The sequence below is a fragment of the Nerophis ophidion genome, linkage group LG13, assembly GCF_033978795.1.
Source record: "Nerophis ophidion isolate RoL-2023_Sa linkage group LG13, RoL_Noph_v1.0, whole genome shotgun sequence".
In the NCBI taxonomy this organism is placed as follows: Eukaryota; Metazoa; Chordata; class Actinopteri; order Syngnathiformes; family Syngnathidae; genus Nerophis; species Nerophis ophidion.
Window position 1 is genome coordinate 4,845,208 of NC_084623.1, and position 12,548 is coordinate 4,857,755.

The 12,548-nt window shown below is 41.6% G+C and overlaps 1 protein-coding gene across 1 annotated transcript in view; it reads left to right on the forward strand.

Annotated features, from left to right (window-relative positions):
• epha6 (eph receptor A6) overlaps positions 1-12,548 on the forward strand; it is a 354,317-nt gene that overhangs the window by 44,584 nt on the left and 297,185 nt on the right.

The following is a 12,548-nucleotide window of genomic DNA, read 5'->3' on the forward strand; positions in this document are numbered from 1 at the left end:
CTCGTCCTGGGAACTTTGCTATTTGCATTCTGCTTCATGCCTTCACGTACCCTCAATTACCTTGCAATCCATGCCCCTTGTACCTGTCACAGTCAGTTTTTTTTGTGTGGGCTTCACGGTGGCAGAGGGGTTAGTGCGTCTGCCTCACAATACGAAGGTCCTGCAGTCCTGGGTTCAAATCCAGGCTCGGGATCTTTCTGTGTGGAGTTTGCATGTTCTCCCCGTGAATGCGTGGGTTCCCTCTGGGTACTCCGGCTTCCTCCCACCTCCAAAAACATGCACCTGGGGATAGGTTGATTGGCAACACTAAATTGGCCCTAGTGTGGGAATGTGAGTGTGAATGTTGTCTGTCTATCTGTGTTGGCCCTGCGATGAGGTGGTGACTTGTCCAGGGTGTACCCCGCCTTCCGCCCGATTGTAGCTGAGATAGGCCCCAGCGCCCCCCGCGACCCCAAAAGGGAATAAGCGGTAGAAAATGGATGGATGGATGGATATTCATAGTTTTGCCACAGTGCAAGTTTAAGTTAGTTCATTGTCTTTCATGCCATCGAGCAGTTGTTTTGTTTTCCTGATTGTATTTTTGTAGCCAAGTTTTATACCTCTTTGTGAGCGCCCTTAGTTTGTTTATTTTTGTATTTAGAATTCCAAATAAACATGTACCTTAATTCACGCCTGGCTCGTCCTATAATCAAAGGAGCACACTCAATCCACGTCCACAGTTGACACTCTAAAAGCTCCTAAAGACTGCAAAAAGCTACCAAAGACTCTAAAAGCTACCAAAGGCCGCTAAAAGCTGTTAAAGGCTGTTAAAAAGACAAAATAAGCTGCTTCGTTGTTTGAAGAAATTGTTGCAAACTAAAGGAAATTAAGGTTGATTGGCAACACTAAATGGTCCCTAGTGTGTGAATGTTGTCTGTCTATCTGTGTTGGCCCTGTGGTGAGGTGGCGACTTGTCCAGGGTGTACCCCGCCTTCCGCCCGATTGTAGCTGAGATAGGCGCCAGCGCCCGAATGGAATAAGCGGTAGAAAAATGGATGGATGGACTAAAGGAAATTAAAAGGAAAAAAAAAATAATGACGGTCTGGTCTTTTGAGTGAAATCCATCCATCCATCCATTTTCTACCGCTCATTCCCTTTCGGGGTCGCGGGGGGCGCTGGCGCCTATCTCAGCTACAATCGGGCGGAAGGCGGGGTACACCCTGGACAAGTCGCCACCTCATCACAGGGCCAACACAGATAGACAGACAACATTCACACTCACATTCACACACTAGGGACCATTTAGTGTTGCCAATCAACCTATCCCCAGGTGCATGTCTTTGGAGGTGGGAGGGGCCTATCCCCAGGTGCATGTCTTTGGAGGTGGGAGGAAGCCGGAGTACCCGGAGGGAACCCACGCATTCACGGGGAGAACATGCAAACTCCACACAGAAAGATCCTGAGCCTGGATTTGAACCCATGACTGCAGGACCTTCGTATTGTGAGGCAGACGCACTAACCCCTCTGCCACCGTGAAGCCCCTTTTGAGTGAAATCCAGATGCAATATTCAGCATTGGTATGTCCTTTCAAGTCTGGGATAAGCACAGCTAAAAAAAAGCAAAACACTTATATATATATATAAAATCTGTGATGTAGTGAAGTCCCGATATTGAAGCGTGATGCAACGAGAGACGACCGTATTTTTAAAGACTCTTTGGACACCTCATTGAAGTCGCAGGAACTTTTATGAACAAGTGCCTTTCATGATTTATAAATCTTGTCCTATTTAGATATTCAATTAAGTATTCTGTTGGGAAATTAGAAGTAGCTGCTGAAAAGACAACTGAAGTGCCTCAGTCCATTGATTATGTGTGCCCAGAGTCCCTGGTCGCATCAGTGGATTTAGCCCTGGGTGCAGATCCACAACGCCCCCGCAGCCTTGGACAGTCCCGATCAAATGTTTACCAACTGAACCGGATTTCACATTTGGGTCAAGCAGGTGTGGGCGTGTGGTTATTTTGCACCCCGGGGAATTAAATAGGACCTATTTTAAACCACGGTCGAGGGGGGGGAACTATTATCATGGCACTGCTGTCATGTTTATTAATGACTTCACTAAAGGTGGGGATGTCCTCAGCATTAAAGCTGATATTCACTCTTGACAGCCTGACTTTGTCCATGTGTGGATAATATTTCATCTGTAACCCTGTCTTCCAAACCACAGGTGAACATTGTAAACACTACACGAGTGTACGTTTGTTGAGAGTATGCAATGTTTTTTTTTTAGGACAGGAGTCACTAAGGACTAAAATATAAATAAGATAATTTTGGCTGCGGTAGCAGTTTGCTTGCCAAGCACAGTCTGCGCGCCCTTGGGCAAGGACCAGCGTCCAAACCACGAGAGAACTCTGGCATTTTATTTGTCAGTGAGTACAGCGGGTAAAATGTATTTTATTTAATTTTTGTATTAGTTTTATACATTTTACCTGCTTTGACTTTTCAAATTAATCATTTTCTCCCTTAAAGGAATCGTATTATGAGTTTTTTTTCTTCATTTAAAACACTTGTGGAAGACGTCACAGAGTTTGCAAATTCTAAACGACTCGTTTGGAAGAAGCATGAAGGAAGGCAAGATTGTTTTATAAATATCTCTGCCATGCTTCCACGGTTGCACATTTTTGGGGACTTTTGCTGATTCCAAATACACCAAAACAGTTGTTAAGAAGAGTAGGTTTTGGATAATCAATCCCCTTTAAGTCCTAGTTTGGATAGCTTGAAAACACACGAATGTGCAGTTTAGACGATGTGGGGACCGAGGTGTGTCTTCTAGTGGGGTTTTTGACGCTAGATGATCTGACAAAGGCTGAAGTATCATGCGACAAAATGATGTTCAAAGGCATATTTTCCCGCCAAAATATTTCTGAATTAGTTATACTTTAAGACATGACAGACATAATGGAGTGATAACTCACACAAACACATTTACACCTCTCCACCTTGACCCCACACTAATCCATCGTGTCCGTATCACAGTGTTTAATAACAAACCTTCGTCTTTATCTTGAAGCCATTTCTGCATCCCTGATACTATTAGTCATGAGAGGGAGAATAAGAAGACTGAGGACGAGAGAAAGCGTAGTTTAAGCACTTTTACCACTGCATATTGACTGATGGCCAGGACGGACTCCGAAAAAAATACATGGACAATTCACTGACGTCACAGTTTGCAAATTCTAAACGACTCGTTTGGAAGAAGCATGAAGGAAGGCAAGATTGTTTTATAAATATCTCCACGGTTTGACATCGTTGGGACTTTTGCTGATTCCAAATACACCAAAACAGTTGTTAAGAAGAGTAGGTTTTGCATAATCAATCCCCTTTAAGTCCCAGTATGGATAGCTTGAAAACACACGAATATGCAGTTTAGTCGATGTGGGGACCGAGGTGCGTCTTTTAATGGGGTTTTTGACGCTAGTTAATCTGACAAAGGCTGAAGTATCAAGCAACAAAATGATGTTCAAAGGCATATTTTCCCGCCAAAATATTTCTGAATTGGTTATACTTTAAGACATGACAGACATAGTGGAGTGTTTACTCACACAAACACATATACACCTCTCCACCTTGACCCCACACTAATCCATCGTGTTTGTATCACAGTGTTTAATAACAGACCTTTGTCTTTTTCTCAAAGCCCTTTCTGTATCCCTGATACTATTAGTCATGAGAGGGAGAATAAGAAGACAGAGGACAAGAGAAAGCGTAGTTTAAGCACTTTTACCACTGCATATTGACTAATGACCAGCACGGTTTCCGGAAAAAAATCATGGACAATTCACTGACGTCACACTTGTGGAAGACGTCACAGAGTTTGCAAATTCTAAACATCTCGTTTGGAAGAAGCATGAAGGAAGGCAAGATTGTTTTATAAATATCTCCACGGTTTGACATTTTCGGGACTTTAGCTGATTCCAAATACACCAAAACAGTCGTTAAGAAGAGTAGGTTTTGCATAATCAATCCCCTTTAAGTCCCAGTATGGATAGCTTGAAAACACACGGATGTGGAGTTTAGTCAATGTGGGGACCGAGGTGTGTCTTTTAGTGGGGTTTTTGACGCTAGATAATCTGACAAAGGCTGAAGTATCAAGCAACAAAATGATGTTCAAAGGCATATTTTCCCGCCAAAATATTTCTGAATTGGTTATACTTTAAGACATGACAGACATAATGGAGTGTTTACTCACACAAACACATTTACACCTCTCCACCTTGACCCCACACTAATCCATCGTGTCCGTATCGCAGTGTTTAATAACAGACCTTTGTCTTTATCTCGAAGCCCTTTCTGCATCCCTGATACTATTAGTCATAAGAGGGAGAATAAGAAGACAGAGGACGAGAGAAAGCGTAGTTTAAGCACTTTTACCACTGCATATTGACTGATGGCCAGCAAGGATTCCGAAAAAAATACATGGACAATTCACTGACGTCACAGTTTGCAAATTCTAAACGACTTGTTTGGAAGAAGCATGAAGGAAGGCAAGATTGTTTTATAAATATCTCCACGGTTTGACATTTTTATGACTTTTGCTAATTCCAAATACACCCAAACAGCCGTTAAGAAGAGTAAGTTTTGCATAATCAATCCCCTTTAAGTCCTAGTTTGGATAGCTTGAAAACACACAAATATGCAGTTTAGACGATGTGGGTACCGAGGTGCGTCTTTTAGTGGGGTTTTTGACGCTAGATAATCTGACAAAGGCTGAAGTATCAAGCAACAAAATGATGTTCAAAGGCATATTTTCCCGCCAAAATATTTCTGAATTGGTTATACTTTAAGACATGACAGACATAATGGAGTGTTTACTCACACAAACACATTTACACCTTTCCACTTTGACCCCACACTAATCCATCGTGTCCGTATCGCAGTGTTTAATAACAGACCTTCGTCTTTATCTCGAAGCCCTTTCTGCATCCCTGATACTATTAGTCATGAGAGGGAGAATAAGAAGACAGAGGACGAGAGAAAGCGTAGTTTAAGCACTTTTACCACTGCATATTGACTGATGGCCAGCAAGGATTCCGAAAAAAATACATGGACAATTCACTGACGTCACAGTTTGCAAATTCTAAACGACTCGTTTGGAAGAAGCATGAAGGAAGGCAAGATTGTTTTATAAATATCTCCACGGTTTGACATTTTTATGACTTTTGCTAATTCCAAATACACCCAAACAGCCGTTAAGAAGAGTAGGTTTTGCATAATCAATCCCCTTTAAGTCCTAGTTTGGATAGCTTGAAAACACACAAATATGCAGTTTAGACGATGTGGGGACCGAGGTGCGTCTTTTAGTGGGGTTTTTGACGCTAGATAATCTGACAAAGGCTGAAGTATCGTGCAACAAAATGATGTTCAAAGGCATATTTTCCCGCCAAAATATTTCTGAATTGGTTATACTTTAAGACATGACAGACATAATGGAGTGTTTACTCACACAAACACATTTACACCTCTCCACCTTGACCCCACACTAATCTATCGTGTCCGTATCGCAGTGTTTAATAACAGACCTTCGTCTTTATCTCGAAGCCCTTTCTGCATCCCTGATACTATTAGTCATGAGAGGGAGAATAAGAAGACAGAGGACGAGAGAAAGCGTAGTTTAAGCACTTTTACCACTGCATATTGACTGATGGCCAGCACGGATTCTGGAAAAAAAACGAGATTAAATCCAGAATCACTCAGCTTCCCCCTATGGAGGCTTTGGAAAAAAAGGTATGATGATTTAGCACGGCAGCGTTCATCCTGGTGACCTCTGCCATAACTGGGCTTAAGGAGTGGCGGGGGGATTCCTTAATTGGCTTGTTTCCTTTCTGGGACACACGGGGGCCGATAGCTAATGTGCTCCCGCTCGGCATCTCGCTGACAGCAGAACATACCCTGACAGCTTTTTGGACTAACCCCTTGCCGCGCGAGGAACGCCGCGGCGGTGAGTGGGCGGCACGAGAAGGATGTACAAAGAAGAGATATTATTGGCGGTGAGCCGAATGAAGGAAGTGAATACATGAATACTCAATATCCAACGCTACTTTGGAAGTAGCATTGAACCTTTGGAGCAGGGCTATTCAATTACCGACCCCGGGAATGTCGCCGCATTGTCCTCTGAGTTATTTTCAAAACTTGGCAGATTCTGTTCATAACTTTTATGGACATAGTTTCTAGGCTCAGTCAGGGCGTTGAGGGGATCCGGTTTGGTGGCTGCAGGATTAGGTCTCTACTTTTTGCAAATTATGTGGTCCTGACAGCTTCACCTGGCCAGGATCTTCAGCTCTCCCTGGATCGGCAATAAGTCGGACCCGTTTCCAGTGAGGGTTGGACTCAGCCAAGGCTGCCCTTTGTCACCGATTCTGTTCATAATTTTTATGAACAGAATTTCTAGGCACAGTCAGGGCGTTGAGGGGATTCGGTTCTGTGGCTGCAGGATTAGGTCTCTGCTATTTGCAGATGATGTGGTCCTGATGCCTTCATCTGGTCAAGATCTTCAGCTCTCACTGGGTCAGTTCGAAGCCGAGTGTGAAGCGACTGGGATGAGAATCAGCACCTCCAAGTCCGAGTCCATGGTTCTCGCCTGGAAAAGAGTGGAGTGCCATCTCCGGGTTGGGGAGGAGACCCTGCCCCAAGTGGAGGAGTTCAAGTACCTCAGAATCTTGTTCACGAGTGAGGGAAGAGTGGATGGTGAGATCGACAAGCGGATCGGTGCGGCGTCTTCAGTAATGCAGACGCTGTATCGATCTGTTGTGGTGAAGAAGGAGCTGAGCCGGAAGGCAAAGCTCTCAATTTACCGGTCATGAGCTTTGGGTTATGACCGAAAGGAAAAAATCACGGGTACAAGAGGCCGAAATGGGGCTCTCCCTTAGAGATAGGGTGAGAAGCTCTGCCATCCGGGACGACCTCAAAGTAAAGCCGCTGCTCCTCCACCTGGAGAGGCGACAGTTGAGGTGGTTCGGGCATCTGGTCAGGATGCCACCCGAACGCCTCCCGAGGGAGGTGTTTAGGGTACGTCCGACCGGTAGGAGGCCACGGGTAAGACCCAGGACACTTTGGGAAGACTATGTCTCCCGGCTGGCCTGGGAACGCCTTGGGATCCCCCCGGGAAGAGCTGGACGAAGTGGCTGGGGAGAGGAAAGTCTGGGCTTTTCTGCTTAGGCTCCTGCCCCCGTGACCCGACTTCGGATAAGCGGAAGAAGATGGATGGATGGATGGTCTTTAAAGGGGACTTTTGTGCCTAAATGCTGAACAGCTACAAGGTTTTGGATTCCGACACAGCAAAACAACTTTTTCGTCCTAGTGCTAGTCTACCCCCATGACATTTTGTATTCCCAGAGGGTTAAACAAACATGTGGACCAAAGGCAAGGCCGGGTTATTGGTACCAGCCTGTAAGTCTCCCATGGATTGTTGCCTATTGATTTTGTACACCACACAACACGGTCCAAGTTCCGGAGGTCAAACTTGAAGCGTTTGTAAGTTATTACCTTCACTTCCAACCTATCCTCAATTGTTTGGTCGAAAGTCCTCCCCGCCCTTCAAAGATCCCAGATGAATCGAATGTCTCATCAGGAGATGTTTGCCTTGGCGGAGGTAAAAGGTCACGCCAGTGTACGTCCACTGTCTGCGACATTCAACCAATTTTCCACACTGCTAATCAGTGATTGCGTTGTGGGACTGCTCGCTGTTGTCTGTGACCTTTTTTCTTCATATCACAGGAGTCGTGAGTTGGTTTATTGTTGTAATGAAGCATTCCAGTCACAAATCAGCACAATAATGAGCCAGTATCAGTCCGCCGAGGCTCCAAGCTGCAGGCGGGATAGGACCATGTGTCTTTGAAAAAAATGTTTTTATTTAAAATGAACTTTCTGGTTCACTTTTTTTGAAATACATTATCTGGAAGACAGTAATGTAATCTGTCAAAACAGTTTAGTTAAAAGTTGAAGGTTTTTATATCACTTTAAAATTATCCGGGTCCCGGGGACAGAAGCCTAAGCAGAGATTCCCAGAGTCCCCTGTCCCCGGCCACCTTCACCAAGGTCTACAGGGGGGATACCGAGACATAGTCATAGACATAGTCCCTCCAACGTGTCCTAGGTCTGCCCCGAGGTCTCCTCCTGGCTGGACATGCCTGAAACACCAGGAAGGCGTCCAGGAGGCATCTCATTCTCAGGAATTCCCAGAAAGCCCAATTTTCACCTCTTCCTGGAAAGAATTGACAGTCCGCATTTATCAACCAATTCCACCTTCAAGACATTCTTCTTAGTTAAGAAAACCAATGTTCCTCCTATTTGTTTTTCACAAAAATATCCAGTTTTACCGCCATTCCAGGAATTTGGAAATACCCATTTTCAATTCAAACTGTGAATATATATATATATATATATATATATATATATATATATATATATATATATATATATATATATATATATATATATATATATATATATATATCGCAGGGGGCGCTGGTGCCTATCTCAGCTACAATCGGGCGGAAGGCGTTGTACACCCTGGACAAGTCGCCACCTCAACGTATTTATATATATATATATATATATATATATATATATATGGGGTGACGGGGGGCGCTGGTGCCTTCCTCAGCTACAATCGGACGGAAGGTGGGGTACACCCTGGACAAGTTGCCACCTCAACATATTTATATACATATATATATATATATATATATGTATATATATATATATATGTGTATATATATGTGTATATATGTATATGTATATATGTACTGTGTGTATGTGTTCCCCCCTTTTTTTTCACAAAAATATCCCAGGAATTCGGAAATACCCATTTTCAATTCAAACTGTATATATATATATATATATATATATATATATATATATATATATATATATATATATATATATATATATATATATATATATATATATATATATATATATATATATATATATATATATATATATATATATATATATATATATATATATATATATATATATATATATATATATGTATGTATGTATGTATGTATGTATGTATGTATGTATGTATATATGTTTGTTCAGGAAAAAACACAGGAGGCTATATCATCCCTGTACATACATACAAACATATTATATATATATATATATATATATATATATATACATATATATATGTATGTATATGTATATGTATGTATATATATGTATGTATATATATGTATATATATATATATATACATACATATACATATATATATATATATATATATATATATATATATATATATATATATATATATATATATATATACATATATATATATATATATATATATATATATATATATATATATATGTATACAGTTTGAAGGAGGTGTATATATATATATACACCTCCCGCTACCCCCATTTCCTTAATTCGGAGGTCTCAAGGTTGGCAAACATGTTTGTGGATGATTATTCTCCCTCTAAATGGCCACAAAAAAGTCGTTTGTTGACGTTCTTTCCAATCCCAAACACAATGGTTTCATAATATAGATGTGAAAACAATGAAACTCCATCCGCATGAGGGACTCTAAATAAGCCGAGCATGTATGATTTATTGCTGATCTGCAAGTGATGATGCATCTTCCCTGCATCCACCAAGCTTGTTTTCTATCGATCACATCGACCGGCGGGTATAAAATGTCAGCTTTGCATCAACCAATATAGTTCTGCTGTATTTCCATTTCCCCGCTTCCATCTGCAAGTGTCACCTTTGATTTTCTCCCCGTTATTGTTCTTATTTTTCCCCCTCGTAACCGGTGGCCTGTCATGTGTGCATCAAAACAACACAACAGGTGAAGATTGAGCGTTTGGCCTGGTTATGACATCACAAGACAATAAAAGCCGAGGTGCGCGAGCATCCCCGAGCACAAAGAGTGAGACGGATGGATGTGTCGGCGCTTGATGGAGCGCTGTGATTGCTCCGCTAGGTGCGAGGCTGTTACACCACAACGTCGGCAGCCGTGGAGACAAATCCTCTTTGTATCAGCCACGCTTAATCTGTGAGACGTCGGGCAGAGCGACCGCTGTGAGCTCATAAACAGCCGAGAAAAGACGCCGAAGCTCGATTTGTCAAATCAATACCTTCCTAAACCAGTTTAAGAACGTAACAGGTTTTTAAATGGAAAATGTTGTATATTGTAATGCGATGTAAAGATGAATAACGGGTTGCAAACGTGACAACATTCCTTTTTACACTTTGAACACACGTGGTAATAAGTAACACTCGCAAAGAGGGACTGGTTGTTAAGTACTCTGTGATTGTGCGCTGCCGAACGTGCTGCTCTGCTGGTAAAACCAGCAATGTTTCGACGTTGCCCATCCGTCCGTATATTTCCTACCGATTGTCCCGTTCGGGGTCGCAGGGAGTGCTGGAACCTAGCTCAGCTAGGCTCCAGCAAAACTAAAATTAAATAAAAATAACTAAAACTAAAATAAAATAAAAAAATAAAATAAAATTAAATAAAAATAACATGGGGAATCGGTACTTTTCAGAGGCGGTATAGTACCAACTATGATTCATTAGTATACATATATATATATATATATATATATATATATATATATATATATATATATATATATATATATATATATATATATATATATATATATATATATATATATATATATATATACATACCCCGTTTCCATATGAGTTGGGAAATTGTGTTAGATGTAAATATAAACAGAATACAATAAATTGCAAATCCATTTCAACCCATATTCAGTTAAATGCACTACAAAGACAAGATATTTGATGTTCAAACTCATAAACTTAATTTTTGGGGGGAAATAATAATTAACTTAGACTTTCATGGCTGCAACAGGTGCCAAAGTAGTTGGGAAAGGGCATGTTCACCACTGTGTTACATCACCTTTTCTTTTAACAACACTCAATAAACGTTTGGGAACTGAGGAAACTAATTGTTGAAGCTTTGAAAGTGGAATTCTTTCCCATTCTTGTTTTATGTAGAGCTTCAGTCCTTCAACAGTCCGGGGTCTCTGCTGTCGTATTTTACGCTTCATAATGCACCACACATTTTTGATGGGAGACAGGTCTGGACTGCAGGTGGGCCAGGAAAGTACCCGCACTCTTTTTTTTACGTTAACACGCTGTTGTAACACGTGCTGAATGTGGCTTGGTATTGTCTTGCTGAAACAAGCAGGGGCGTCCATGAAAAAGACGGCGCTTGGATGACAACATATGTTGTTCCAAAACCTGTATGTACCTTTCAGCATTAATGGTGCCTTCACCGATGTGTAAGTTACCCATGCCTTGGGCACTAATGCACCCCCATACCATCACACAGGCTGGCTTTTACACGTTGCGCCTCTTTGTTCCGGAGGACACAACATCAGCCCATCTTAAATGAGTTTGGGCCCAGTGAAGCCGGCGGCGTCTCTGGGTGTTGTTGACTAAAACCTTTGGCTTTGCATACTCAGGCCGTAAGACTCTTGGACGCATCATAATTAAAATATCCCCTTAACTCCCCCCAAAATGGATTAACTCACTGGAATAAAAAAGACAATATAACATACATCCATAAACGTGGACGCATGTGAAAAAGTGCAATATATGTATCCGTACAGTAAACTATTTATTTATTTATGTATATTTATTTATTTTATATATATATTATATATATATATATTTATTTAATTATATATGCACGTTATTGCTTTTTTTTAATCCTGCACTACCATGAGCTTATGTAACGAAATGTCGTTCTTATCTGTGCTGTAAAGTTCAAATTCGAATGACAATAAAAAGGAAGTCTAAGTCCAGAGTTTTAACTTGCACTTACAGATGTAGCGACAAACTGTAGTTACTGACAATATTTTTTAAGCGTTCCTGACCCCCCGTGGTGATATCCTTTACACACTGATGTCGGTTTTTTTATATAATACTTACACGCAGTGATTTCTCCAGATTCTCTGAACCTTTTGATGATATTACGGGCCGTAGAAATATTTATAAATTAGCCGCACCGTTTGTTAAGCCGCAGGGTCCAAAGCGTAGGAAAAAAAGAGTGGCTTATAGTCTGGAATGAACTATTTTAATATTTGACGACCCCTGGTTTACACACAAGACGGTGGCGTGAACAATCTTGTTTTACTGACCCAACTTCTTGAGGATCCTGGCCCGCACGCGAGGAAGCAGTTTGTGGTCTTTGAGGTCAGAGGATGGTGCCTGTTGGAAGGATTCAGTTTCACCGGGGTCGAACAATTAGTCTGGCAAGCTCTCCCAAATGCACTTAACATATTATACAGTCGGGGGCCCGCTGGTTCTGTTCTCTGGCTGCGTGTGTGCGGCTCGTTCCGGCCTGATTGATCGAGGAGACCAGACAATCCCTTCTTGTCTGCGTCCATTTCCAGTCAGGCCCGTGCAGCTCTGCCCACTGGAGTCGCTCCTAATTTCACTAAAAAGACAGACTGGCGGACTTTGACAGCACTTCTTTAGGTTCAATACTGTTGCAGTATGCATTCTTTTCTATGATCC